We start from the raw sequence: 27,951 nt of genomic DNA, 5'->3' as shown, positions 1-27,951 counted from the left end.
AAAATAGCAAAGGTGTCCAAGAAACAGATCTGGGTGAACAGTAATGAGCATTTTGCTTTACTTCAATTCCCTTAAATGGAGCCAAGCTACAAACTAGATGCTGAACTATTTTTGATCTGTTTATAAAGACAGAGCATGCTCTTTTGCAAAATGGTGCATTTAGTTCAAAATGTTTAGTAGTAATGGGGTTAATTTCTCATGCTAAATAATTATAACAAGCTCAATTTCATGATAATCATTTTGGTCATTAATGATAGTTTCATTTGATGGCAACAAATTTCCTGGAGTTATAAGTTATGTTTCTTGGTTTTTGACAAAAAGGGCAAGCCAATGTTTTCTATTGTGTTCGTGTTTGCTAATTGTTGATGGTTGGCTAGTTATCCTAGAAAACATAAACACAGTTATAACCAAAAGATCCCTCGGAAACATTCTGAGACAATACTGAGCTTGAGCAACTTTTCTTATTCCTCCAAGTACTCAGGCCTACCCTGCAGACCAACTTCTCTTCACATCTGCTGCCACTATCACTCCTTCCAGCCTATTTCACAATTATATTTCACAATGCATACTGAGAATTTTTTCTTTTTATATTCTTAAAATTTACATTATTACCTTTTATATTTTTCCCTCACAAAAAAAGGATCCTATATAAAGTCATGTGCCCTCCCTTTATACGAAACATTATACATTTTGTTATGACAATACATGTCTTTTGAATACAGTATTTTAATTATATTTCATTATGGTGTCATCTTTGTATCCAAATCTTTGTTCGAGTATTCAAGTTGTATATCAGCATTATGCTACACTTATTTAAAAATTTTTGTTGAATTTATTGGGGTGACATTGGTTAATAAAATGATATAGGTTTCGGGTGTACAATTCTATAATACATTGTCTGTACTAGCATATTATATTGTGTGTTCACCACCTCAAGTCAAGTCTCCTTCCATCACCATTTATCCCCCACTCCCTTTACCATTTGGTAATCAACATACTGTTGTCAGTGTCTAATCTATGAATTTTGTTTGTTTGTTTTTTGCTTGTTTTTGCTTAAGCAGGTAGAAACTCTCTGCTTTTATATTTGGCTCTTCATATCTGAATTATAACATTTTTCACTGTATAGTAAAGCAGTACCTATGCAATTTCTTGTGAAACTATAGTGATTTTTAACTCTGCTCACCTAAGAATATTACACTCACCTGTGATTTCCAAGAGCTACACTGACTGACTATATTTAAATAGTAGCCAAAATTCATCAGGTTTTTTTTTTTTTACCAATTCTCTGAATTCACATAAGTTTTTAACAATGAACAAAATCTTAAGTCATTAGCATTTACCATTTTTAGTTTGCTATTCTACATAATATCAAAGTTGTGATTGGTTTCTCAATGTTGTGAGATTGATGCTGCCAATAACACAATTATAGATAGGCATGTGAAAGAGAAGGGACATGTTTTGAAAAAATAAAACATGAGAGAGGATGAATATTCAGAGTTCATGGGACAACAATTACTTGCTAAACTCTCCAGAGAAGAGGTTGAGGACAGATGGCATCCCTACAGTCTTTGGATTCTCGTTATAGGATGCCGTGCTGGGGGAAAGCACTAAATACTTTTCCTCGTTTGAAGTTACTTGTGGCACCAGCTGTTCAATCAAAAAGTGAGTTCTGAATTGGTTATTACTAATATTTTGATAACCTTAAAGTGCAAATAAAAATGGCACATGTGATGTAACTGCAATAACACACATACTACAGATTTTTTATTTAAAGATGAATAGTAACTGGAGCTAAGGAGCAACTTAAAAGCTGTTGTGATGATCTAGGTAAGAAGTCAAGAGAACCTGGGCTGATGTGGTGGCTAAAAACAACATGGAAAATAGGTGGGTAAGCATGATAATGTAAAGGAAAAATCAATAGGACATAAAATAAATGAATATATCTGCTAAGGTAAATATGATTATCAAGTGTCACACCTTCATTCTTGAGAAACTGATGATATAAAAAAGTTGAGAGGAAAATATTTTTGTTATTGTTTTTGCTGTCATTATCTTTATTTATGAAGATGGGCAGGAAAAAAAAGAGAAGAGGTAAAGCATAAAGAAGGGAATCTAAAAAATCTATCCCATTAACCAAAGGAAGGCTAGAAAAGCTCAGCCCACCATCTGACTCAACAAGCAGCTGGTCATTTGATGGAGCCTTTGGAGAAAAGCATTTTTTTAAAAGATAATAATTACTTGAGATAAATCAAAGTCTCAGCCTTGCACAAATGTAAATTCTAAATTATTACTGTATCTGTGGCAATAAAAAACCTCCAGCGAAAAAATTAAAAGCAAGACTGATTCAGCTTGAAATCCCTAGACTCAAGGGGAAACAAATGCAAAATTGCTCCATAGGGTCCAAAGGATTCCGAGAGAAATTCATCAACAATAATGAGCTACACAAGGAAATAAAACATTGTAGAGACAGCAGCTTCAACAACAGAACTGGAATCCAAAAATTTGAGATTACAGGACAGTCTGAAAAATATCAAATAATAAGTAGCTTAAAACAATTAAAGAGACAAAAGAAATAAAAACAAAATTGAAGGAAACACACACCATGAAAAATAGATACACATTTGGAAAAGAACCATAAAAATATTTTTTAAATATATGCACTGAAATATAATTAAATATGATGCTATTTGTCTTCCTAAAATTTGGGAACATGAGAATTTTATTTGTCCAGATTTTAATTGAGGCATGCAGGAAAGTTTGAATACATTTTTTTCCTCCCTAAAAATTTCCCTGTAGCATTAGAGTATAAAGAATCCACTGATTTTGTAACTACATTCAAAATAATATCACATTTACAAAAAATAAAAAATAAAATAAACACACTACCATTATAACTTCTAAAATCCAAAGAACTTTCTAAGTTCTAAAGTTGTAAGAATTCAGAAAATGTCTCAAATAAATTTGGTGGTGTGGTTCAATTCCATATTGTGCTTTCATGCTGTATGTTTTCACTTTAAGGACAAACTTGAGAGAGAGAGAAACAGAAAGAGACAGAGAGTATGAATGGGATCCACAGAGTCTTATTTCTTTGTCTTGGGATCATGAGGCATACAGGAATAAGTGCAGTTTATTTACAGACCGATCATAAGAGTCTGTAAATATAATACTTGAAGCTTCTTAGCTCCAGTGAATAGAACCACCTCCCTCTCTTTTCCTTCTTTCAATTCTTCCTTACATATTAGTTTTAACATTTACCTTTCAGAACTTCCACTCTGATCTGCCCCCCAAGAGCCACAAAACATAACCTGAACCCTGTTTTTGTATATAAGGCAGGCTTTTAGATATTAAGAGAGTGCTATCATTCATGTCACCCCTAAATCTTTTTTTTCTTCAGTTAAATAACCCTGATTAATAATACCACATCTTTAATAAAAAAAAAAAAAGTCTTTGTTTCCCAACAATGATTATGGAAAAATACAGTCAGCCACAAAAGCATAATTGCTAGGAAAAGCATTAAATGGAAGGTAGATATGAACTAGGTCATAGTGCATCATTATTTTTAAACCACTCAGTTATAAGTAGGCATTAAATTATAATAGTTCAGAATTAATATATAGCAAATATCACATTCCTACCCAGACCCCCTCCCCCCCACAGGCACACACACAAAAAAAAATAGAAAGGAAATCCAATTAGCTGAAATGGAAAGTAATGACAATAAATTTTCAAAGCATGCTCCTTTGAGTAAGAAGGCTCCTTTGAGAAAGACCCTAGGGTTTAGTTTGTTTCCTGGTTTGTTGAAGACTGAATTACTCTTTAAGAAAATTGAAGAAGAAGAAAAGGCTAACATTTAAGCTACAGGAAGGTTTGGTTTGGCTAGGCCATGGGCGTGTCTGGGCTTGTTTATAGGATCTAAGGGTTGGGCTCCCACGGCTCCCAGGGCTCTTGGGCCTGAGGAGTTTCCTGGGGAAGAACCCTTCCAAAGGAAGAGGTGGTGGGGAGTTGAGCTGGAGCTAAGTCTGAGTCCTAAGTCTCAGGGCTGCAAGAAAAGAACAAAATAAACAAACAAACGATAATTACTTGCTAAATTCTCCAAAGAGGTTGAGGGCAGATGGCATCCCTATAGTCTGGATTCTCCATTATAGGGTGCTGTGCTGGGGGAAGGCAGTAGGTATTTTCCTCATTTGAAGTTCTTGTGGCACCAGCTGTTCACTCAAGAAGTGAGGTCTGACCTCGAAAAATACTATTTGCTTTAAATATGACTCTTAAATCTTGGAGGAAAAGGCGAAGAAGGTAAAGAAAGGTTACACTAGTACGAAAAAGACCACAGTGAATAGGAGTTAAAAATATGAGAATTGAAACTCAGGGAGGTGACAGAGAAACGGAATAATGTGTTCTTTTTTGATTAAACCGAATACAAAGACACCTGGTTGTAGAGATGTGGACACCAGTCCTGTCCATACTCTTGGTAAGTGCTGTGTTTTCTCCTGGTCACCAGTCTCTCCTCCAGGCCTATCAATGGCTTCAGCCAACTTCCTGTTCAAGAACTTGAACAAACTTCATCAGCTCCCAAAGAAGCTTCAGATCCTTCTCATAGACTGTGCCTTGCCCCACACCTGGCCAATCCAACTTGCTTTTAAATGCTTTAATTTCTTTTTCATGGTCATAAAAAAAAAAATACAATGAGCTTCTTTAAGGAAAATATCTCACACATATACATTCAAAATTTATTCCCAGTCCCTACAAGAAGACTGTATCTTATGAAAACATTGATTCCTTCACATGCATAAATAAATAAATGAATGAAGGAAGGAATAAGTAAATAAGAAAACACTACTAAGACACATGTCAGGAAATAGATAACTTTACTTTCATGAACTTTCAGACTGAATCAGGCAAACAGAACTGTAGGTTTCCATGTCTGCCACGGCTTAATGTATGGCTTTGGGAAAACCTTGTAATTTCTCCATACTTCAGTTTCTCACTCTATAAAAGGAGTATATGGCTTGAAACTTAATTCCCTCACAGCAATAAGAGTTTTGATTCAACATTTATAAAACGCTTTTTAGCTTCCCCGATTAATAGGCAAAATATTGTGGTAGTTGTAGAATAATACACTTTCCAAAAAGGATAAAGGTAACTGTTCAAATCTGATGTAAAATAATACCTTACTTGAGAAAATAAATACCAGTCATATTTATTACTTCTCCATTCCATTCGCTAAGTAATAAAAATTACTTGTAACAGAAAAAGTAGTAAATTAATATTCATGCCAGCTGAAGTGTTATCATCAGAGGCTTACCTACGTTTGGGGGAGGAGACTTGTTTTGTTTTTCCAGGCTGCCCCCCATGTTTATATGGTGAGGTCAGGAATGCTGGCCATGGTTTTGAGGGCCTCTAGCGTATTCGTTGGTTTCTGGCATTCTAAGGCACTCTAGTCTTATAACCATAAAAGTACTCTTGAGTGCTTCTGGAAATATATAACAAATCCTTAATCAATTTAAGAGTGTTTTAACTGCATACATGAAATTTCTTGGGAGGAATATGTTAGCTATTCTACACACATACAGTACTTAAGTTAGCAAGAGAGTTCCTTCTCAAAGGCACAGAGCCGTTTCCCCATAGTAATATAATTTTCAGTTTTATGTGCATAAGTCCTATTGAATCCCTTAGAATAACAGGAAATTCTGCAGGGGAAAAAAAGCCCACAAAAATTGATAGCCATATTTATCCAATGTTGAAGAAATAAGTTAGCTATTTTGAGTTGGATTACTCTTGTAAGGCACTAGATAACCATTAAAGTTAACCAGAATCTCAATTAACCAAAAGCTTTATAACTGAATATACTGAAGACAGAATTTTCTACATATAAGACTCTAACAATAAAGCCAACTGATTAACATACTTCATTTTAAACTTTATGCATCATGTTATCTTAGCCAGGACTTGAGTAGTAATTTTCTGGATTTTGATACATCAACTTTAATTTTCACATTAAACAGACTATAACACTTAACAGATTTACAAATTATTACATTCATAAGCCAATGTGATATTTTGATATATAGTAATGCTTATCAACACATTCATAATGGAGTAATCTCATTTATAATATAAAGTTTTTACCTTTCATCTATATGTTAAAAAGTGATGGTAATATATGTAAGGTACTTAGCTAGAAATGTGCCAGGCTCACATTTAGCTCTTAATAGAATAATAATAAACAATCCTTATAAATTTTGATCTGCAACATCAGAGTTAGAGGCATGTCTCGTAATAATTCTTATAAATATTTCGTGGGGCTACGTGAAAACATCTTAAATATGATATACACTGATTTTTTTACCTACTAATTAGTTTAAAAAGTATAAATATATATAATATAATCACTCATATAACTGAGTAGTAATAATTCTTAAGTAAGATATTAACTATATGTAACAGATTTGTTATCAATGTGGTTAACAGAATTATTAGTGCTTATCAGTGAACTAGTCTAATTAGTGTATGCATCTCAAGGAATTTACCACTATAGCACCATCTTATGAACCAGAGCACAAATACTCACAATGCTCAATTAAGCAGAAAATGTTGCCCTTAGCTTTTATAAGAAAGATGCACGTGTCATCATCGAGATGTAAGGTGTTATAACCTTTATGAAAGTATTTTGGTACCATCTTTGCAATATGCATGTACTATTTCCCCTATTGATTCTACCCCCATCGTTTTATCTACAGATATATTGTGCAGATGTACAGAGAGATATATAAAAATCATTTCTGCACCACACTTTGTAATAGAAAAACCTGGAAGCAACCTCAATAAATAACAAGGTGAGAACAGTTAAATTATAAAACATAAGCATATTAAATAGAAATACCCAAAGCTGTATGTACTAATACAGAAAAGTGTTCAAAATACAGCAAACTAAAAGCAAAGTTCAAGACAGCTGATGAAACATTTGGAGTTAAAAATGTAAAATAAAGATAAATTACACCCTCTTATAGTGCTTACATTTACACCTGAGTAGCAAAAAAAAAAAAAAAAAAAAAAAAAAGTCTGAGAGGAAACGTACTGAAAAACAACAATTTATCCTGATTTGTGGAATGTGGAAGAGATGAATAAAGTGGGGACATCCACTTTTTACTTCACATATTTGCTTTTTTTTTTTAACTTTTTTAGTAAAGTATAACATGCACACAGTAAAATATGCAAATCACAAGTAGACATCTGATGAATTTTTATTAAATGAACCCCTATATGTCACCATAATCAGATCAATATTAAGGGCATTATCAGCATTCCAGGAGCCTCTTTCTTCCTGGTTCCATCTCTACCCCTGGTAATCCCTATCACACCTGTTTTAGGATTTTATGAAATTTCTGGATTACTTTTGTTTGGAAAAAATGATTTTTAAAAACCTGTGCTTCAGCAGCATAAACATCCCTCTTTTGAATATCAAAAACACTAAGCAGTTCATTCAAAGAAATCAATTCAAAATATACACCTAGCATTTTCAATGTCTTTCCTGTGGGAAGGCAGGGATTCCTTATAACTCCGCAAGGCAGGTACTACCATTACTTCACTCTGGAACCATGGCTTTCAGCAGGTCAGTAAATACCTTCCCCAAGGTTACACTCTGATGTGATGAGTGGTGGCAGGTCCTGGATACCCACAAAGGTAGTCTGATTCCAGTATTTGCAACTACTTGCCAGGCATGAACAAAGGAAAATAAGGGCTAGATGTAGAGTTGAGAGGGAGCTTAGGGAGCCTCCAGCAGCGGTTCTCTTTCTGGCTTCCTTTCGACTTAATGTTTCTACATCAGTATCTACCTGCAAAACAGAGAGTTAGGCTCTGTTCCTCTTTTGGTCTGAATCTCTGATAAATAATGTGACCTACTACAATACAGAGCAAATATGCTTCATCATGGTGTATGAAATCATGTACTGCATTCAGAAATGACTCATACAAGGAAATAAAACCACAATTTTTGAAACTATTGGAAACAATAATTTTAATTTAATGTTATTTTTGGACATGGGAGGGATTTCTTTCCCCTTTAATAAGCAAGTTTGTGGTTTTGAAGGGTCTTGCTCATCTTTTTTTGTGGAAAATGCCTAAAAACAAACCACTAGAAACTAAACTTTTTCCTTCCTCAGTTGTGCCTGAAAAAAGACCTAATTTCTCTCACCAAAAAGCCACATATAATTTTACCATACACATCTGGGATTTTGGGTGCCCATATTTTGAAACACTGATTAAAAAAAAATACAGAACATGCTTCCTCTCAGATGATGTCTTTCATTCTGAGGATTAAAAATTCTTCAAAATAAAATGAACTTTATCTCAGCAGAAAGCGACTAAAGGGGTCAAAATCTGTTTCTGGAGAAAACTGGAAGCAGGAACCTCAATTAGAATGTCTTAATTTCAGTGTATTCAAAATGCCCATACATCTTTACTTCTGTTAGAAAGTCAGTAACATTGATCCAAATGAAGCCTTAAGTAAATTGGAATAGGAACTAATAGATCTGCTTCCATGACCAAAAGCAAACAGACTCAGTCTCCAAATGTAAACAGGATTCCTTTTTTGTACTTATCTGTCTGTGGATGCATGTCCTTTGAAGACATGCACGGAACACTGCAGTTACTGAATTTCCATCAATATCTGCAGGCATTGGACTAGAGAGGGAAGACATGAGCTCTCCCCTCAGTGAGTTCATACTCTCTCTAGAAGTCAGACTCACATATAATTAACCCAAGAACAATGTGCTGTTATATTAATAGCCCGAAGAAGGTGCTATGGTATTACAGAGAGGGAAGAATAAATTCTGCCTGAGCCTTCAGGAAGGCTTCCCAGAAGAGGTGACATTTGAACTAAGGCTTGAAAGATGAGTAGATTTTTTTTATCCAGGTAGATAGCGAACGAATACGAGGCAAGTAGGTTAAGGCAGGGGCAGTGCAGAACTTCATGAGACTCTCCCAGGGAGAGGAAAGGAAGTATCTAATTGTGCTTTATGCCATAGAGCATTCATAAAAAATAGTTAAGTCTTACATTAGGATCCACTGTAGAAAGAATCAACCTGAGAAAGCAGATATGTGACTTGAATTCTCTGGGGGCAAAAGGAGGTCTCTGATTTATGAAACCAAGAAGTGTTCATTTGGAAAAACAAAACCTCTGGTTTTCTGCATATTCTCCAATGACTATGGGGCTACCAGGCTTCCCGATCAATGTCAGGAATAAAGTGCCTGGATGGACTTGAGGTTTGCTAGCCCTTCTTGTACTTCCTGTCAGTGCACAGAGCAGAACTCTCCTCCATTGTCTGAAAACTCATGATTTAAGCTCCTGACTTACAACCCCCTCCCAAGTCCCCTGGAATGGCCCCTATCTGTCATTGGGTTGCCCAGCACCCACTTCATCTTTCTGCTAACAAGTAGCTGTGTCAGGTCCTTCTCTTCTTAGAAAACAGAAAGACATTTTGGTCACATACAGTGTGCTATATTTGCAGCCACTTTGCCCCCTTAAAAGTACACTTCAAAAATTAAAGCATAAATCAAAGGTGAGGTGAGAGAGAGAGAGAGTTTGTTATGAGGTACCTCTTCCCTGCTTGCTTCAGCATCAATTAGTAAATGATATGAAATCCCCAGGTCAATCTGACTGCTTCACAGTAACATGATTACCTGCTTAATACAATTAAAGTAAAACCACTAAATTACACAATACATATGTGTGGAATTTCAAGTATCTTTCAATTACTAGTGGGATTTAAAAAGAAATGTTCTACTGTTTAGAACTCATATGGATATTAGTCTAATCATATATTTATAATATTGTTTCATATTTCAAAGCAATTTTCACATTCAACCCAAAATTCTTGTAGGAAAAGTTATCCTCTCATTTTATGTTAACATTATATGTTCCCAATTTGCTCCTTTCAGTAATTTTGAAACATCTTTCATTTACACCTAAACCAGGCAGATATCAGAGGTAGTACTCAGACTTGAGTCACATTTACTTACAGTCAACTGCACATCAACTCATAGATAAATGTATATGCCTAGATTAAACCTATAGATTTCGAACATACATATGGATTTGGTAATTCACTAAAGAAGCTTTTACATGCAATATTTTCATTTTTACTTTCTCCAGATTGTACCAATGTTATTAAACTCAAGATCCTGAAATTATGGTACTAACTGAAAGCTAAACAATACTCTGTTTGAAAATTCATTGCTATATTAAATGAACAAATGACTTTCTTCATAAGTATTTTACTCTTAGGCAGTTGTGATTATAGGTAACTTTACTCCTTCTGACACTACAGACTGAATAAAGTACAAGTTTCTTACAATTGGATAGTTATCTACTGAAAAGGCAAGTAATTATCATTATTAAAAATGATCCAAAAGTATATATTTTAACAAGTAACAGTAAAAATAACAGAAAGACTAGACATATAATTGATTCAATAAATATCTACTTCCTATATACACGTCCAGATACTTTGCTCTCCCCATTTATATATTATTTCCTGAAAAGAAAAATATGCTGAAGATCATCATCTGTGTAAAGTTTATCTGTAAATTCCCTCTGCATAAAGTTAATCTATCAACACAGACCAATGAGAGTTGTTTGACCTTGGGATGAAGATATGATTATCTACACTTGAATGAAAATAGAACAATCCTCTCATGTAGATCTCTGGGAATCTTTTGACAATATCAAGTGATTTTAAGTTCTACTTTGGTTATGGGTTCTGAACTGTGGGCAATTTTGTTTCCACAGAACATCTGGCAATTCTGGAGACACGGTCATTTCTTGGGGGAGGGTGCTACTGGCATCTAGTGGGCAGAGACTAGGGATGCTACTAAACATCCTACAATGCACAGGCCAGTCATATACACCCAAGGAAGATTTATCCAGCTCAAAATGTTAATCATCAGAGTTTGAGAAATCCTGGTCAGAATATATTGAGGATCCAGGCACAACATCAATATTATTATCCTATTTTTTTTTCACAGATGCAGCTGGCAGCAATTCCAAGTAAGGAGTAAAAAATGGGACCTTGATAATTGACATTTTAACTTTCCCTCCTCCCTCAGCCCCACACTACTGTATAGTCATTACATCTGAATCCAAGGACCAGTGACAAGTTCTAGAAACAGAGGTGCTAATAACTTCTTAGTGTCTCTAGAAACATAAAAATCATAGCAATATTTAAAGTTATCTTTTGAAAAGTTTATACTGAGTTCATCAATCCCAGGTCAACTGAAAATTATACAAATTCCTATAACTGGTAACTTCAGGCTAAAAATAAAGCAATTGAGAAAACAAATATTGGTTATAAAATAACAACACCATTATAGAATGTTCTTATAATTGTTTAGATAGTTAAGTAACCACATAGATCAAAATCCTAAAAAGTCTAGATTACTATATGCAGAAGTATTTGTTATAAGAAATATTGTACAACATAAGTGGTCAAAGCTAAGTTTTACACACGTCTAATGTCTTCTCTTAGGGCTCCAAATACAGCTTCAGATTTGCCAGGATCACCCCTGAATACCAAATTTGTACTTGGAACACTGGGGACTAAAATTATGGTCCCCAGTCTAAGTCCCCAAAAGGACATTCAGCTCTAAAAATCTCTAGAATATTTTGGTAAATCTAGTTGAAGATATACAATCATAATGGCTAAAACCTGTATCAGACACAATTCTAAATACTTACATATATTTACATTTTGAATTCTCATAAGAACCCAATGTGTATTTTCTATTACACATGAGAAAACTGAAGCAAAACCAGTTTAAGTAACATGCTTATCATTACAGAGTTGTTAGTGTCAGATATGGAGTTCCAACCCAAGCAGTATGGCTCCATATTCTTAGTCTTTAACCATTATGCGATAAAAATAAATGGGATATTCAGATTTCAAGTGCTATAAAATACCCATATCTCCAGAGATTTTCAGGATCCTTGGCTTATCTACTAGATCAGTGACTTCCCAATGTTCATGTGGGATATAAATAGATTTCTACATCAATGCACACATATGTATAAGTTGGGCCTGGATTCAGAGCTGCAATTCTACTGAGTTAATGCCAGAAATTCCTGAGGTTGTTCTTAAGGTTGCTTGCCTTCCAATGGTCACAATTATTCCCACTATTCCCAATCTCATGGCAGAGAATGTCCAGTGCCACCATCTCTGCTCTCATCCCCATTTACTTTAGGCATCATTAAACAAGGTCATTGGTGCCAATTCAATGCCAACAGGAATCCCCAATTTGGGGTGTCGTGAAGAAGGAAACTTTGTTCAGTGCAAACGGCTCAACTGTGCTACAGTACAGCTGTGGAGTAGTTCAACTGTTGTGCTAAAACTCAGTTAGAAAACTGCATGGCTATGGAACACACTGCTGAGAGGTAGCTCTGGGACAAGGCCCCTCTCCAAAGCATACAGCTTCCCTCTACTCCAGTGAGACATCTTCAGTTTCTGGGAAGTGGGTGGTGCTAAGGACTAAGAATATGGAGCCATACTGCTTGGGTTGGAACTCCATATCTGACACTAACAACTCTGTAATGATAAGCATGTTACTTACACTGGTTTTGCTTCAGTTTTCTCATGTGTAATAGAATATACACATTGGGTTCTTATGAGAATTCAAAATGTAAATATATGTAAGTATATATTCAGTCCTTGGTGGAAAGGGAAAGTGTGCTCTCAGAGCCAGAACAGAACTGAGGTATATAGAAGTCCCTGCCCCTGGTCCCTGACAGGCCCATCCTCATACAAATGAGGACTCCAAATCCTCACTGATTTGTCAAAAAAACAAACAAACAAACAAAAAAAAAAAACACTGTCCTGATTGGTTAGAATGAGACACTGTGATTGGTTGGTAAAGAAGCTAATGAAGATATAATTGTACAGTTCTGGTTGGACAGGGAAAGTCTCTGTTGTGTTGCTTGAAATACAATTCTAAGAACTAACACCTTTGTAAGGGTTGTGGGGCTCGGGAAGGCAAGAACACAGTGCAGGCAGGCAGTTCAGTGCAAGAGTCAGGCAGCCCAGTGCAGGCTTCTCCCTGAAGAGCTACTTATGTGAGCGGCCCCTATTTAGAAAGGGCTTCTAGGCTCTGCACTTAAATTTGATCCCAGTTAGCCACAGGAGTCCTTTTTAGTAGGTATCTTTTTTCCCAGGGTCAACGGCTTCCACTCAACAGGAATTTACTTACCCCTGCTTACTGGAGATATTGAAATGACAAATATTGGTAATCACTTCAGTAAATTCTCAGTCTAGAGTAAGATTTGAACTCATGTAACCTGTTACATTTCAATGTGGCAAGTGCTATGCTAAAGGTAGAAATAGCGAGCTTTGCAGTAAAGAGAACAGAAACATCCAATTCCGCCTCTGGAGTTCAGAAGAACTTACCAGAGAAGATAACATTTTGCATCTTGAGTCATGAAAAAGAATTAGGAAAGGAAGTTTCAGGGGCAGAGAAGAGCTGTCTTCCAGACAGAAAGAATCACATGCACAAAGAAATGAAATGGACGTGGCCAGGATGTATTTGAGAAATGCATATTCTGTACAGCTAGAGAATAGATTTCTTGTGAGTGGGTGGTGAGAGATGAGAATGGCAACCTGAGCACTAAAGATCCCTTTACTTCCTTTGACAATAATTTTGGAATTTGTCCTATAGGCAAGAGGAAAGTTTTAAAAGAATTTTAAACCAAGGTAAAAATTGTGAACAAATGTGGTTGAACATCCTGGGGATAGGAAGGGGAGTCTTAGAAATTCACTATGTTATCCATTCCTTGCAAATGGTATATGCCAAGAAAAACTAAACCTTATTATAATAAGAAACTAAAAGTCCCGACGTCTTCAAAATTATGCAGGGGGGTGGGGAAGAACTATTCATCTCACTTTAATTGTTGCATGTCTTCAGCAACACTGATAATGAAAAGGCATTTAAAAATCATTTATGTGTACCCAGAACTTTGTTAGGTACTTTCCTGAGTGAAGCCCAAAAACTAAAGTCAACAATTCAGGAAACAAAACAGACCTAAATTTTAAAACCTTCTTGGGTCAACTCAGCAAAATAAAACAGGATCATCCTAACACCTGAAAGTTCATGTGAAACATTTTGGAAGTACTGCTGTTCTTCACAGACTTATTGAGATTTGCATTCTTAAGTGACCTACTCGAAGCAAAGTCTGATATCTGTGTAAGAGTGAGATTACTGAAAACCTCCAAAACGACATTTGAACATGGCTCACCAATCTTGTAATTAAATTTAGCTAGAATTACTAGTCATAATCACCCATTTGCATTAAATTTGGCTAGAATCACTAGAGTCATAATCATGAATATGCATTTGCATTAAAATATAACATTTTTAAATAAAAAGAATTAGCTAATTCAGAGATCTGTTGACTCCCCAAGTCATCATCACTTTCAACATACTGGACACACTAAGATAGAAACATGCAGTCTCTTAGAACAGTCAGGTGTTCTCAAATCCTTTAACATTGGGGAGTTCAGAATCAGAGGTGAAATGTAATGAATAGATAGTCCCTCTGGGTATATGCAGAGTTCCGTAAATTGTGTATATGACCTTGCAGAGAATAAGCTCTCCCAGTATGTGGTACACCTACTTGATTAGGGATAGAATTTCAAATTCAATGCTATTGATTTTGTGAGTAGAATTAAACTTAATGGCATACAAATGTAAATTTTTATGATTTCATTGTGGTCTTTCACAAGAAACATCACTTTCAGTTTAAAAAGAAAGGAGGAAAGAAAAACAGAAAAAGGAGCAACAATTCACATTAAAATTTAAGGTCAGTTCAATTCATGCCACTGCTGATGTTTCTTCATAAACTCTTTAAAGGAGGAAAAGATGCTCTAATAACACAAATCTTTGCGTGTACAAATTCTATGTGCCTCCATCAGACCTATTACTCTATGTGGGAAACCTTTTAACTATTTTCATTTTCTCAGTACCAAACTGAAATAAAGTTACAGACCGGTTAATAAGAATATCCAAGTTATACTAGCATGGACAGACATACCTTTTGCCTATGTCTTTACACTGAAGATATTTTGTGGTATTTGAGAGATGTCTTTTGTTCTGTTTTATTTCTGTTTTTGTTTTGTTTTGTTTTAGTGATGGCACACTAACATACTAGAGCAAGTACTCTGATCTGGCCACTTGCGTCAGAAGACTTGGTCACTTTTCCAGTGATATTTCACACACCGAAAGACCCTCACAGAGACTTTGGGAGACTGCGATGATCAGAAGGCAGAGTTGGTAAGTGATCTGAAGGCCACCACATCCTGAGCAGTGGATATTTCTAGTGAATATATCCAGAACAGTGGATATTTCTCTAGTGGGCAGCGAGTCAGTTTTCACTTGAATAAAAGGGTCTGTGGCTGAATAAATAAGTAAAAAAATCAAAACCACTGCTTCGGTGAAAAAATAAGACATTAACATTTTAAAACAAGATTAATAATGACAATACAAAAGTGTTTACCTAAAGAAAACCTTAAAACTGCAAAGTCTGATATCTGTGTAAGCTGAAAATATTTCCAAAATATGAATGATCCTATACAATTTTGCCTCTAGTAACTCATGATGCAGTCCTTATTAATTGGTTCAACATAAATGTGTAGATTTGAGAATCATAACCGGCATTCAGGCTTAAAACAAGCAAACAAAGAAAATACCCTGTAAAATTGATTACTTCTAACCAATGGATAAGGCTTGAAAAGCAAAGGGAAAGTCTACATGAGTGTTAAACATTAAAAAATCTAGTAAAAAGTTCTTGATGTTTGGGAAGCATTCCAGAGTAAGTTTCCCCAAATTAAAGTCATTTGCCACCAATCTTCATGATTTTGGCTATTTCAGCCAAGCACTTGTTCACTGTTATTTAATATGTTTCTTTAAATAGGTGCTTTTTAAAATTATTTCTACTTCAATACTTTTTTGGCCTTGTCTTAATATTTTTCATGAAAGTATACACTTAAAATGAAATTTAACACATTCATTTTTCTAATGTGCTTAGAAATAAATACATAACTAATAATATAAAAATAAAATGTTTGTTTGAGTACCACCTAAAATGAACTCATATATGATTGGTAGGAGCAACTGCCTAGCACACTGCTTCCGGATAAGGGATCTGGGGTCAGACTACAGAATTGGGATCCTGGCTCCATTCCACTGCATGCCTTGGTCTCAGTTTTCTCATCTGTAAAATAGGAATAGTTAAAGTACCTAATTTATGACATAGTTGAGTAGACTAGATTAGCTAACCCACATAAACACTTAGAAGATTTACTTCTAAGTAAAAGTCAGCTATGATTTGATGATGAGGATGAGTGATGATAATGATGATTAAGCAGAAAAATTGCAACTATACAAAAACCAAACTGGCAATTTTTATTTTAAAATATACTTTAAGATATAAATATGTGTAAGAAAATATACTTCAGATATGAAATTTCAAAATGGCTATTTTATATTGGTTTAATAAAACTTCACTTTGAAAGTATTCCAAAGTGACCATAGCAATTTCAAGTTTACCTAAAAATTTCAATCTAAAAAAATGTGCCTGTGATGAAATAATATTAAAAAATCCTAACATGATAATACATCCTTTGCTCATACCTTAAAATATATTCACCACTGTACATAAATAAAAGCTTTAAAATGTGACTATTCTGTATTAAAATGTTTCATATGGGGGAAATTTAGAATTTCTGGCATTTTAATACGGTGTTTATTCTTCATCAGCCATGCACTGAAATCTCAGGGTGAGGAAAGGGCCAGACCAATGCTGAAAGGTTTCAAATATCAAACTGTACTATTATGTCAGTGCCCTAAGATCAATTAGCACCTTTCAATGACAGAAAAGGTTACCATGAGACTCAGAGGTTCGCTCTCTAAAACTGTTTTAAACACCATGTAAATGTGGTTTTGATAACTTAAAATGGTTTCTATTTTTAAATTAATCTGTTTCATCTCTTTTCTGAAAGAGGGAAAAGAGTTGGGGAAATAAGAAAAGTGCTATTCATTTTCAGTACCTCTCTCCTTGTAAAAACATGGATGGGGACATGATAAGAACCACCAAACTTTCAAGAGCAAAATGGTGTATCAGGAACGCTTATTACATTAATGTGCAGGGCCACATGTAATGCTAGGTGACAGTAATGTTTACAAAGTCTTCAAACTCAAAAGCAATCGAACTTGCTTGTTCTGCTTTTGAATATGTGATTCTTCCACTTGAGTTCAAGCTCAATGACACCAAGTTTGGCTCCATGTACAATTTAATGAATATTCAGTGCCCTCCACATTAAAACACATCTAACTGCAAAATGCAGTATTACATATTACTGTAATTAAATACACATTGCATCTCACCCATTTCTAGAACAAATGCCTGAAAGAGCATGTCATTTCTTAGTTCACTGGGGAAAATTCACAAGAGAAGCAGGTACACTGCAACTTCATCCCATTCCTCCTTGGTGTTGATTTCATTCACCTAGTAACCATTGTAATTAAATCCCCAACTGTATTTCTGAATACAGTTAGTTTAAGATACTCTACAGGGAGACACATTATATGAGTTTAGAATTTGTAAAAATAATATCCATTTGTAAAAGAAACTGTCATGATTATATTCTCAGTGAAAAAAATAAGGCATTTGGTAGTTTGTTTAGCTATTCAATGAGAAGATTCGAAACGTCTTCTACTTTTGATAGCACGCTTTTCTGTTTGTTTCTTAAATGAGTGATCTGAAATATTTACAACCAGACAGTACCTAATTTTAGGTTTTAAGTGCTTTAACAGCTCCATGAAATATGATCAGCAGCTGCAATACAGAACTATGGTGAATAAACTCCTTATAAAGGAGGCCTGTTTCTACTGAATGTTCAGTGTTCCTGCATTTACCTCCGTGAGGGGGAAAAAATGATAATGAAAAAACATAATAACTACTTGCACTCTTGAATTACTTAGCACTTCACTAAGTCTTGAAAAGGATTATCTCCCCTCTGCTTGAATTCTGCATAAAAAGTTCTATTGGGTGACATGAGTTTAATTTTATTACTTGAGGGTTAGTGAACTTTCCAACCTCCTAACTTTTCATAACAATAGTTATGTGGGTTTGTTTGTTTTTAGCCATTCTAACTTTCTAAAACTTTTGAATGATTCAATTCCAATGCATAAATTTTTAAAAAATGAAATACCAAGCCACACAAATATATTTTTAGATATGGCATCAGCCATTTAGAGCTTGCAACAGAGATTGAAAACATGAAACTGGACACTCTACTTCTCGTAGCTATGTAAAATTTATTTACACCCCAAATCACAATATAAATAAAAAAAGGAAACTCTTAGATATGGAGAACTCGTTTTCCTTTTTATTTTAACTCAAAGAAGTTTTTTAAAAGAAAAAAATTATAGCAAAATGAAAAACTCATCTTGCAGTCTCCCCTCAAAAAAGAAACTTTTATGCACACAAATTTTTCAACTACCTTCTACAAATCCTCTAGAATTCAGTATCTGTATTTTTAATAAGAATAATAATTGTTCTTGAACCAATTTTTATACAAACCTTGCGTATTTTTAATTTTTAAAATTGAACATATTTTTAAAAATACATATTAACTATTAATATATACATAAAACTTTTCATTTTGTACAGGAGAAATTAAGTTTCTAATATGCAATAAAATACTAATAAAAATAATCAAGGTTTTTTTATTTTGTTTATAAAACTTCTAATTATGATGGCCTTAAAATGTTGAAGCATATTACTTTCAGGAATTTGATAAGGGAAAACAGGCTTTTTGAAAACCACATTAATTGTAGACCCTCACTTGTTATGAAAGACAAGGCTACAGCCCTTCATAATAATAAAAAGGGAACAGTTTCCAGATAATCTAATTACGTTATTTTGAAAGCTGTCACTGTCAAAGGTTTTTACTATCTTGTGCAGTCATTTCTAAAGGTTGGTTTAACTCTGAATGACTTACAACTTTTAATCAGGTGGAACAAACTATTTTTATGGTTTATAATAACAATAAAATTGGATGCAGTTATATCTGAGTTTGGTATTGTTGCCATAAAAATTAGACTCTGGCAGTCTAGCCCCACACAGAACAATTTGTCTCTTGTTACTACCGCTACCTATTTCTTGAGAGAGTTCTTTTTTAAAATACACAACTGCCTCTGAATGCAGTCCTAAAACGCACCATACCACGTATCAAGTATTTTGTTTTAGTATTCTTCCCCTCCACGCCCCTTCCTACTTTTTGGTTGTTGGACTTATTAGAAACTGTCCCGAAATATTTTAAAATAAAATAAAACAAAACAATGTTTCTGCTTAGGAAGCTCCACCCGGAAGGAAAAGGGTCCAATCCTGGTCCTGAGGCGGTTTTAAAAACCCAACAAAGACAACCCCACAAAGCAAAACACCGTCGTCAACTTGCAATACTGTCAGTCACCTACGCCTACAGGAAACTTCAGAAGCTGCTGACGGGGAGCCCTCGGCTGTTAAAGCGCTCCGGAGACTCCCCACCTCAATCCCGCAGGAGCCCGCCCTGAAACCGACAAGCGCCCGAGGGTGCAAGAAGTGGCTGCTGATGGGAAGAGGAACAAAATGCCATGTTCGAGAAGATACGTTTCGCTCCGCCAGTTACGTTGATCCCAGGGTGCCAAGCCAAAAGGGGAAAGGGAGAAAGAAAACTGTTAAGTATGAGCTCTTAATGTGAAACACAACCTGTTGGTTCTCCTAGGTATCAGATTTTGGAAGTGTCTGTAATGACAGCCAGGAAAGCAAATTAATGGCCAACAGCCCACTGGGTTTGAACACCAGACTCCTATTACCTCCTCGCAGATCAAGTACACAACACACACGCACACGGAGGTGCTCCACGTGGAACCGCTCCGAAACCCTAACACACGCCCCTTCCTCCTCCGCACCTGGGCAGAGAGGGCCTGCGGACCCGCACCTTCCCCCGCTGCCTCCGGTTAGGGTTCAGCAAGGACTGCGGCTCCGTAGTGCAGGGGAGAGGGGAGAAAAGACCGTCTCCAAACAGCACCCCCTCCCCCGCCACACACACACTCACCCAAAGCACAAGCCCCCCAGTCTTCGAGGGAAGGGGGCAGAGGGGTGGTGGTGAGGGCAGACGCCGCTACCCCAACTAGGGAAGAGACAAAAATTTCGCCGCCACTCTCTCTGCCCAGGGACTGGGTCGGAAAATTCCCTAATAGCTCCAAGCTGTTACGAATAACGTGTACAAAGAAAGAAACATCCTTAAAGCGCTACTAAACGAAAGTTCTGGCTGCTGCGTGGCACCAAAGAAAACCATCACGCACATGGTCCGCTTCCAAATCCCGCTCAACGATGCCGAAACGGGGAGCCGGTTCCAGTCCCACCGTCACCCCCAACCACCAGGCTCGGAAACGAGAGGAAAACCTGCTCCCCCAGCCAGGTCCCTTCGCTTGGAGAAGTTATAACCCCTCCACGGCATCCGCGTCCCGAGGCAATGAACGCGACTCCTCTGACGGGCGCCTCTCATTTCACGGACCCTGGCGAACTGCGGGAGCTGTGGCGGCCGCGCCGCACAAACACGGTTCGGGAGGGATGGCCGCGGTTTCCCAGCCCGGTTCGCGCCTGGCCATTAGAGCGCAAGCACGGCGCGTACACCGGCGCCCAGCATCGTGAAAACCCCCGGCGCCCGGGGCCTGCCCGGGACCTGGGTCAGCATCCTCGCGCCACGCTCATCTAGGGGGTCAGGGCGAAGTCATAAAAGTCTCAGCCAGGATGGAGGGGAGACCCAGAGCGCGTCTCTGCGAGGCAGGGCGGGGTGCAGGTAGGGAGCTGCGCGCTGGGCTCTGCACGGGCTCCAACGCGCCCGCCAGCGGCAGGAAGGCTCAGCCTGGCCTTGCGGGGCGCGGGGCTGACTCCAGCACGAAAGGAACTCCGAAGCCCGAGCGGCCAGGGCCCTCCGGGGTGCGGCACTCAGCCTCGGAGCGCCCGCAGGGACCCTGATGCCTGCGGGGACCCTGGCGCCCGCGCGGTCCCGCTCCGCGCCCTCTGTCCCCAGCGCCCCGCGCACTTTCCCCGGTAGAGTTTACGGCCCCTTCAACCTGAAGCCCAGCGGGCGAGCCCCAGGACGGGGGTCGAAAGAAGGGGCACTCACCTCCTGCCGCCCTGATCGCCTCGGGATCCTGAAGTTCAAGTGTCTGTCCCAGCGGCGGATCCGTGGGTCCGTATTTAGGTATTTATTGTCGTTCTTTCCAATGTCGAAGTTTCCCCTTCGCGCTGTGCCTCTGCTGAAAACAGGACATCCCCTTCGGTCACCCCCCTCCAACAAATAGCGTACACAAGTGGGGGAGAGACGGGGCGGGGGACCAGCCGGCTCTGAGGGGGAGGGGGGAAGGAGAGGAGCCAAAACTCTGGACTGACGACGAGGAGGGGAAAAGTAGAAGAAAAGAAAGAGACCAGGCGCGCCCAGCCACCGCAGCCGTCGCTCCCCAGCGTTTCCCAAAGCTCTGTCCCCCTCTGAAAGGGGAGCGACAACTTCACGTGGACAGACTCGAAGTTTTGCGCGGAAGCCGAGCGCGGCGGAGCGTGCGCCGTGCTGCGGGCGGCCTCGCACTTGCGCGCGGGGTGGGGGGCGGGGGACTCCGCCGCCCGTGCCCGTGGCCACTGGAGGCTGCAGGAGGCCCGGAGGCAGGCTGCGCGGGCCAGCGGTGCGAGGAGAACTGCCTCTTTTTTATTCGATCTCGGGTGACGATTGCCTGTTGTCATCGTTTGCGGTCCTGCGTGGGAACCGCTCGGGACCCTGGGCGTCCCCGGTGGCGCTGCAGTAATCCCCACGCTCTCAGCGCCGTCCCTACCCCGCCCCCAACTGTCCAGGCACCGGCCTCTGCGACCTCCAGGTGGAGGGGAGGGACCCGCGACCGCACTCCCCTGCCCGGACCAGGGAACTGCTGTCTGTCCCCACCTGCTTCTGCGGGCCGTCCCCGAATCGCCTCTAATTCTGCCAATGCCCTGTCCCTGGTGTAGGCCACTGCGGACGTCCTGATGGACTCCTTTCCACTTACCCAAGGGTGGAGACAGAGGGGCTTCGCCTACCTGCAACAACGTGAAATAAAAATGAACCCACGCCTGACTGGGGAGCTTTCACTGAAGGGGAGAAATACCCTTTTTCGTGAAGATGTGTGCTAGGAACCAGTGAGCAGTCTGGGGATAGGCTGTGCTGGGAAGGGCCTGGGCCCTTTCCAGCGCTGGGCGCAGGTATAGGCATCCCTCCCAGACGCCCAAAGGTCAGGCAGCGACGACTGACTTCCAAGGCAGCGTCAGAGCTGCCCCAGGCACATTGCTGAAGTGACATTTCATGCCTAAGCCTTCTCTGCGCATGTATTATGCACCCACATAGGATTGCACACGTGTTTATCGCAGCCAGGGCCTGCAGCCAAGTGGACAATAAACAATACATACCTTTTGCGTCCATGTAATCACCTCCTCCTAAAACCTATTGTCTATTTCTGGAGCATCTTCTTTGTCACATCAATTATGTGCTTTTGTGTATTGAGAACTTACTGAGTGGCCATCAGTCTTTATACTGGCCACTTGTACTGTGAGTTCATTTAATTTCACAACTCTACAATGATTATTTAAACCGGTGTAAGAGCTAAGTAAACTGAGGCCCAAAGAAACCTAAATAACTTTCCCAAGGACAAACCCAGTGGTCTCTAACCACACAGCCTATAATTCAACAAGCAGCCTCCCCCACCACACACACACACACACACACACACACACACACACACACACACACTGCCTTAGATGTGGCTTGAAAAATCACAAGTTAATTGGTATGCATTACTCCCATTCAAAAAATATTTAGTTGTAATACATTGTCAACTAAGTTATATTCTGTAAAAAGTTCAGGAAAAGATTTCCCCTCCACTTCAGCTTGGTTTTATGCAACTAATACGGATACTGTCAAACTCAAAAGCAAAAACAATATTTGTACTTGTAGTTACAATTTATTTTTTAATTAGTAGGGCGTTATCTAAAATTATTAACAGGCGATGTCAAAGGTAAGGTTGTAAATTTAAACTGATAAAGGTATTTATTGCTTATCTCACCACTCACTGGGGGTCCTTCCCTGCAGATTAATTGGGGAGCGAGGAGGTGGGGTTAGTCACTTGCCAAGTATAATGTTCCCTTTCCTGGTTCTCAAGGAAGAAAGGGCCTGGTGGTAGATTTGGTGCAAAGAGGATTTGGAGCATGGTCTAGACTAGAGAACATTCTGGCCTAAACAAGATTCCAGTTAATATACACTTAACACAGCAATATCGATGGGCAGATTTAAATAACTTTGCAGATTATTTCCCCCCCATTTTACAGGAGAGAAAACTAAGGCTTCATAATGTTTTGCAACTTTCTAATAAATGACAGACCTAAGATCCAAACCAATCTGTGTATAACCCCAAAGACCACCCTTAGCCACTGTGCTGTAATAGTAGTCAGAAAATTGGTAATTATTTTCAGAACAGCATATATGCTACAGTCAAAATATTCCATTTAAATGTTTTGTGACTCATTCAGTGTCTAGAAATTCTCTGCAGCTATAGCAAATATCCTGTGAAAATTAAGTACAATGCTGAATTTAATATTCTCATAAGGCCACAAAATTTTGAATTTCATTTTGTTATAGAATGTTAAATGTTAATTTGGCCTCTAAATAAAGGTGCGGAGATGCATAATTTGGATAAAATAAAAATTCAAACTTTGGTACAGCATATTGTTCACATAAATACAGTTGTTTAGCATGTTTCTTTACTCCCTACTACAATCAAATTCTCAGCAATATTGACTTTATTTTCAAGTTACTTGGCTCCCACATAATTTTTGTCTATATCTACATAAGAATATGTTTACAGAAGTTATCCAAAAGAAACCACAGAATTATAGCACAATATTAGTCATTCAACTTCTTATTACTACCTTTTAATATATCTAGTCTATATATATATATATATAAAAGGGATACCACTAGGAGTGATATAAAATGTCACATTTTCAGTCCACATTGAAATAAGTTGAATGTGGTAAACAAAGAATTATAAGGTTATTGCTTATTTAAATAATGGATTATTTACAATATTTATATTGAATGCCAGTTTCATAATTATTGTCATATCACCTGTAATGTTATTGACTTGAAATAATATTTTTCTTTAAATAAGCTATTAAATATATTTGTCTGATAAAGGAAACTTTTTATCATCACCATAAATGGAAAACCAATGTAACTAGCCATGAGTACATGATGACCTTGCAAATGAATCTATATTATGGAAATAAATATCATTTATCCTGTACCACTTAAAATGATCTTATACACCAGTTTGAGAAACACTAGTTTAAAGAATTACATCTCTTATGTCCCTTACACTCTCCAATCATATTTTTAAGCTTTCCCTTTCCATTACTGTAGAGAAATGTTGAGTCTAAGATACTTTTAGGTACTACTTTTTAAATTCTATTATTCAATTATTGATTTTCCTGCCTAAAATTTCCCTGCATGTGACATTGAAGTGTCCTTTTTAAATTAATTATATTTTATGGTTTTGCTTACTATCTTACCTATAGCAAAATTCAAATAATTCATAAGCACATAATTAAAAACCAAATTACTCTCCTGAGAGACTCTATCAACTACCCATCACCTTTCCTCTCCCTCTACTTTCCCCTCAACACACACTTTATCCTAGGCCTTAACGACTGAAAAAGAAACGATCCAACTGTTAACATCATGAAGTGGCAGCATCTATTGGCCCAGACTGGTACTGCAACGAAGTTCTACAAGGCAATGAAGAGGAGAGGCAAAAAGAGATCAATGGGAGAAGACATGTAGGGAAATTCCAAAGTCTGAAATCTGCAAGTGATTTAGAAACATTAGCAGGTCCTACATGACATGAATCAGTCCACCGGAATATCTGTAAATGTCCAACTTCATCTGAGAAAAGACATTTGTTCTGGGAAGAGAGAAAATATAATTTTATAGTGAAAATCAGTAGAAATATAAGATTCCATCATTAGCAATTCCCTTAACCAACCCCTCAAGGGCAAATATTCCTGCAGTTATCATCTACTTTTTTTTTTTCAAGTGTGCTTGGCACCATTTTGGCATTGAGCTTTATAGAAGTCAAATTAAACAAAGCCCTCTAAGGAGCTCATAAGCCAAAACGTAATTTTTATATTAATTTCATTTTAAAGTAACCTTAATGGAAAATGATTCCATCACTTTAATAAGAAAAAAACTTTAGGCTTAAGAAAAGGGAATAAAACACTACATTCACCAAAAAAAAGAAAATAGAGAACTGAATGCTTGTAGAAATTATCCAAAAATAGATCTCTTGAGTTGCTCCCAGGTGCTGTACCTTTGACCTCCAGCTGAAAGTATACACAATTCTTAAAAAATAAAATCAATCAATCGTTTCTTAGTAAATTCTAAGCCAAACCCTTGAGCTTCGGGATAATGGACGTTTAGAGGTCAGCATTAACATGAACTAGATTTAAGACTGTTTTACTGGCCTACTCTACCAATGACAGGACAATGAGGGTACATGATTGCCCAGGAATCTAAAATGCTGGGCTTCTGGCTTTCTAAAACCTATAAACACACTTTCTGAGTAATTTTGTGCAAACAGATCAAGCTTTAAAATGTTTCTACTGAAAGTGAAGGAATCAGACCACCTGCAGGAGACCTGCTGGGTCATTCTCTTCTGCTGGGCTCTGCTCCACTTCCTCATTCTTGGCAGAGTCTCTACAGAAAAGGAAATGCACACTCTCTGGGAGATAACTTCATTGTATTTACTTTCAAATTCTCTCTCTTCAATCGCCCCCCCCCCCCCCAAGTTAAATCCTTTTCCTACCATATTATGCAATTCTACTCTAGCTTTCATGTTTACACCCAACATTCAGATGTTTATAAACAGATATCATGCCCACTTTTAGTCATCTGTTAGCCACGTTAAACAAATGTAAGGCCTTTTAATCTTGTTTCAGATCAGTCTCTCCAAGCCCTTAATCATTCTTATTGCTTGTCTCGGAACTATTTCCAGTTTCCTAGATGTTCATTTTTGTTTAGAGGTATCCCACATTGAGTGCATTGTTCCAGGTGTGGTCTCATTAGCATGCTAGAATGAGTCCCTTTTTTCCTTCTGTGGCATTAGGTTTTGGCTTCACTGCAAATTCCCACTAGCTCACATTACTTTCATATTTTAACAAACGCACATGTAATTTTTTTCTCTATTTTCAGTTCATGTAGTGTTTCTTCTGGCATACTACAACAATCCTGATTTCTCAAGTACTTCAAATGCACAGTTTCAAATGATAATTGTAGTCAAAATATGCACAATGTCACTTTGTTGTTCTTTTGATTTCTTTAGCTTACCAAAGAAATCATTTCAACATAGGAAATATCCAATTAATCTCTTTTTTATACAACTCTTTATTGTATATCCTTGTGATGTTTATCTGCTTATGAAAAATGTCTGCTGATTATAATTCAAAAGTCCCCAAATACACAATTCCATGATTAGTAGAAGGAGGAATTTTACTTTATGGATAGAAAGTAAATTGATCTGACAACTTTAAAGCAGTGTATATGACATGATTTACTCCAGTATCCATTTATTTTTATAAAATTGTGAAGTTATGAAGATTGCTAAATTTCAACAATCCATTTGGATTGAATATTTTTGAGAGAATATATTATAATATGTAAAACTGTAACAAAAGCTTTGTTTTGGCAATTTCTTCCATTGTATTTTAGAGCACATTTAGAAACAATTTCTTTATACAATGTTTTTCAATTATAAAGTACTAAAGGCTGGGTGCACAGATTCGTGCACATTGAAAGAAAATTAATTAGAAGGTGGCCAGCAGGGTGGGGCTGGGTGAGATGGGCTGGACACACCCTGAAGCCAACCTCCTGCAGTCCCTCCCTGGCCTGCCCATCCCAGCCGGGTGCACCTGGGGTGGTGCCAGGGCTCTAAGGGCGTCTGCGGAGTGACCCGGGGGTCCTTCCCTCCGGCAGGTGGGGTCCTTCAGCCTGGCCTGTGGGGATTGGGCTAAAACCAGCAGTCCAACATCCCCCTGAGGGGTCCCAGAATGTGAGAGGGCACGCTGCAAAGTTGCTGTCGCTCAGCAGCTCCTGCGTTGAGCGTCTGCCCCTTGGTGGTCAGTTTGCATCATAGCTACTGTCCAGTTGTCCAGTTGTAATGGTTGCTTAAGCTTTTGTGTATATAGATGTATTCTCAGCACCCCCTTTAGAATGCATTACAATGGCTTTCCTGTTCAGCTGATTTAATTATTCTACTACTAACCCCCTCGAATAGTGATCAGTGTTCAATGCATCTGTTCCCAGACTCTACTAAATCCTAGAAATCTAACTTCTGCTCTCATTCTTTTGCTGAGACTGCTCTCGTTACGATCATCAATGGTCTCCTAATGATCATTTCTTAGTCTTCTTCATTCTTGACTTCCAGGAAGCATTTGGTGTTACTGACAGCAGCCTTCTGCTAACACCGCTTTGGATTTCCATGATTCGGTCTTTGGGACTTCTCTAGTTCCTACAGAGCTTCCTCTTTTCTCTTAATTACCCTCAAACAGAGAATTAGACATAGGCTCTCTTCTCTTTCTTCACTATATGCTCTCCTTTTACAGTTTAATTCATTTCCATAATCTCTTCTGTTACCTCTAAATGGGTAATTTAAGGACATAAATCTCCTAGTTGGGCAACCTCAATGGCTAGTCCTGTTGGCATCTAAAAATACTCAAAGCTGACTGCATCATCCATTCTCTCAGCCTTCCCACCAGCTCCTCTTCCTGACTTAGATAAGTCAACAGGACAAGTT

General features: G+C 38.0%; 1 protein-coding gene across 7 annotated transcripts in view; it reads right to left on the bottom strand.

Moving 5' to 3' along the window:
* EYA4 (EYA transcriptional coactivator and phosphatase 4) overlaps window positions 1-21,864 on the bottom strand; it is a 233,626-nt gene extending 211,762 nt beyond the window's left edge. For 2 of the 7 annotated variants that reach the window (XM_059700379.1, XM_059700382.1), the window contains exon 1: window positions 21,213-21,864. The gene's annotated coding sequence lies outside the window, so the exon portion shown is untranslated. The remainder of the gene's footprint in view (window positions 1-21,212) is intronic. The other 5 variants (XM_059700384.1, XM_059700380.1, XM_059700378.1 and 2 more) reach the window with 4 other exon arrangements.
* Between the last annotated feature and the right edge of the window lie 6,087 nt (window positions 21,865-27,951).

The sequence above is a fragment of the Myotis daubentonii genome, chromosome 6 (assembly GCF_963259705.1).
Source record: "Myotis daubentonii chromosome 6, mMyoDau2.1, whole genome shotgun sequence".
In the NCBI taxonomy this organism is placed as follows: Eukaryota; Metazoa; Chordata; class Mammalia; order Chiroptera; family Vespertilionidae; genus Myotis; species Myotis daubentonii.
The sequence above is the reverse complement of the archived record's forward strand: the minus strand, read 5'-3'. Positions and strand labels throughout refer to the sequence as shown.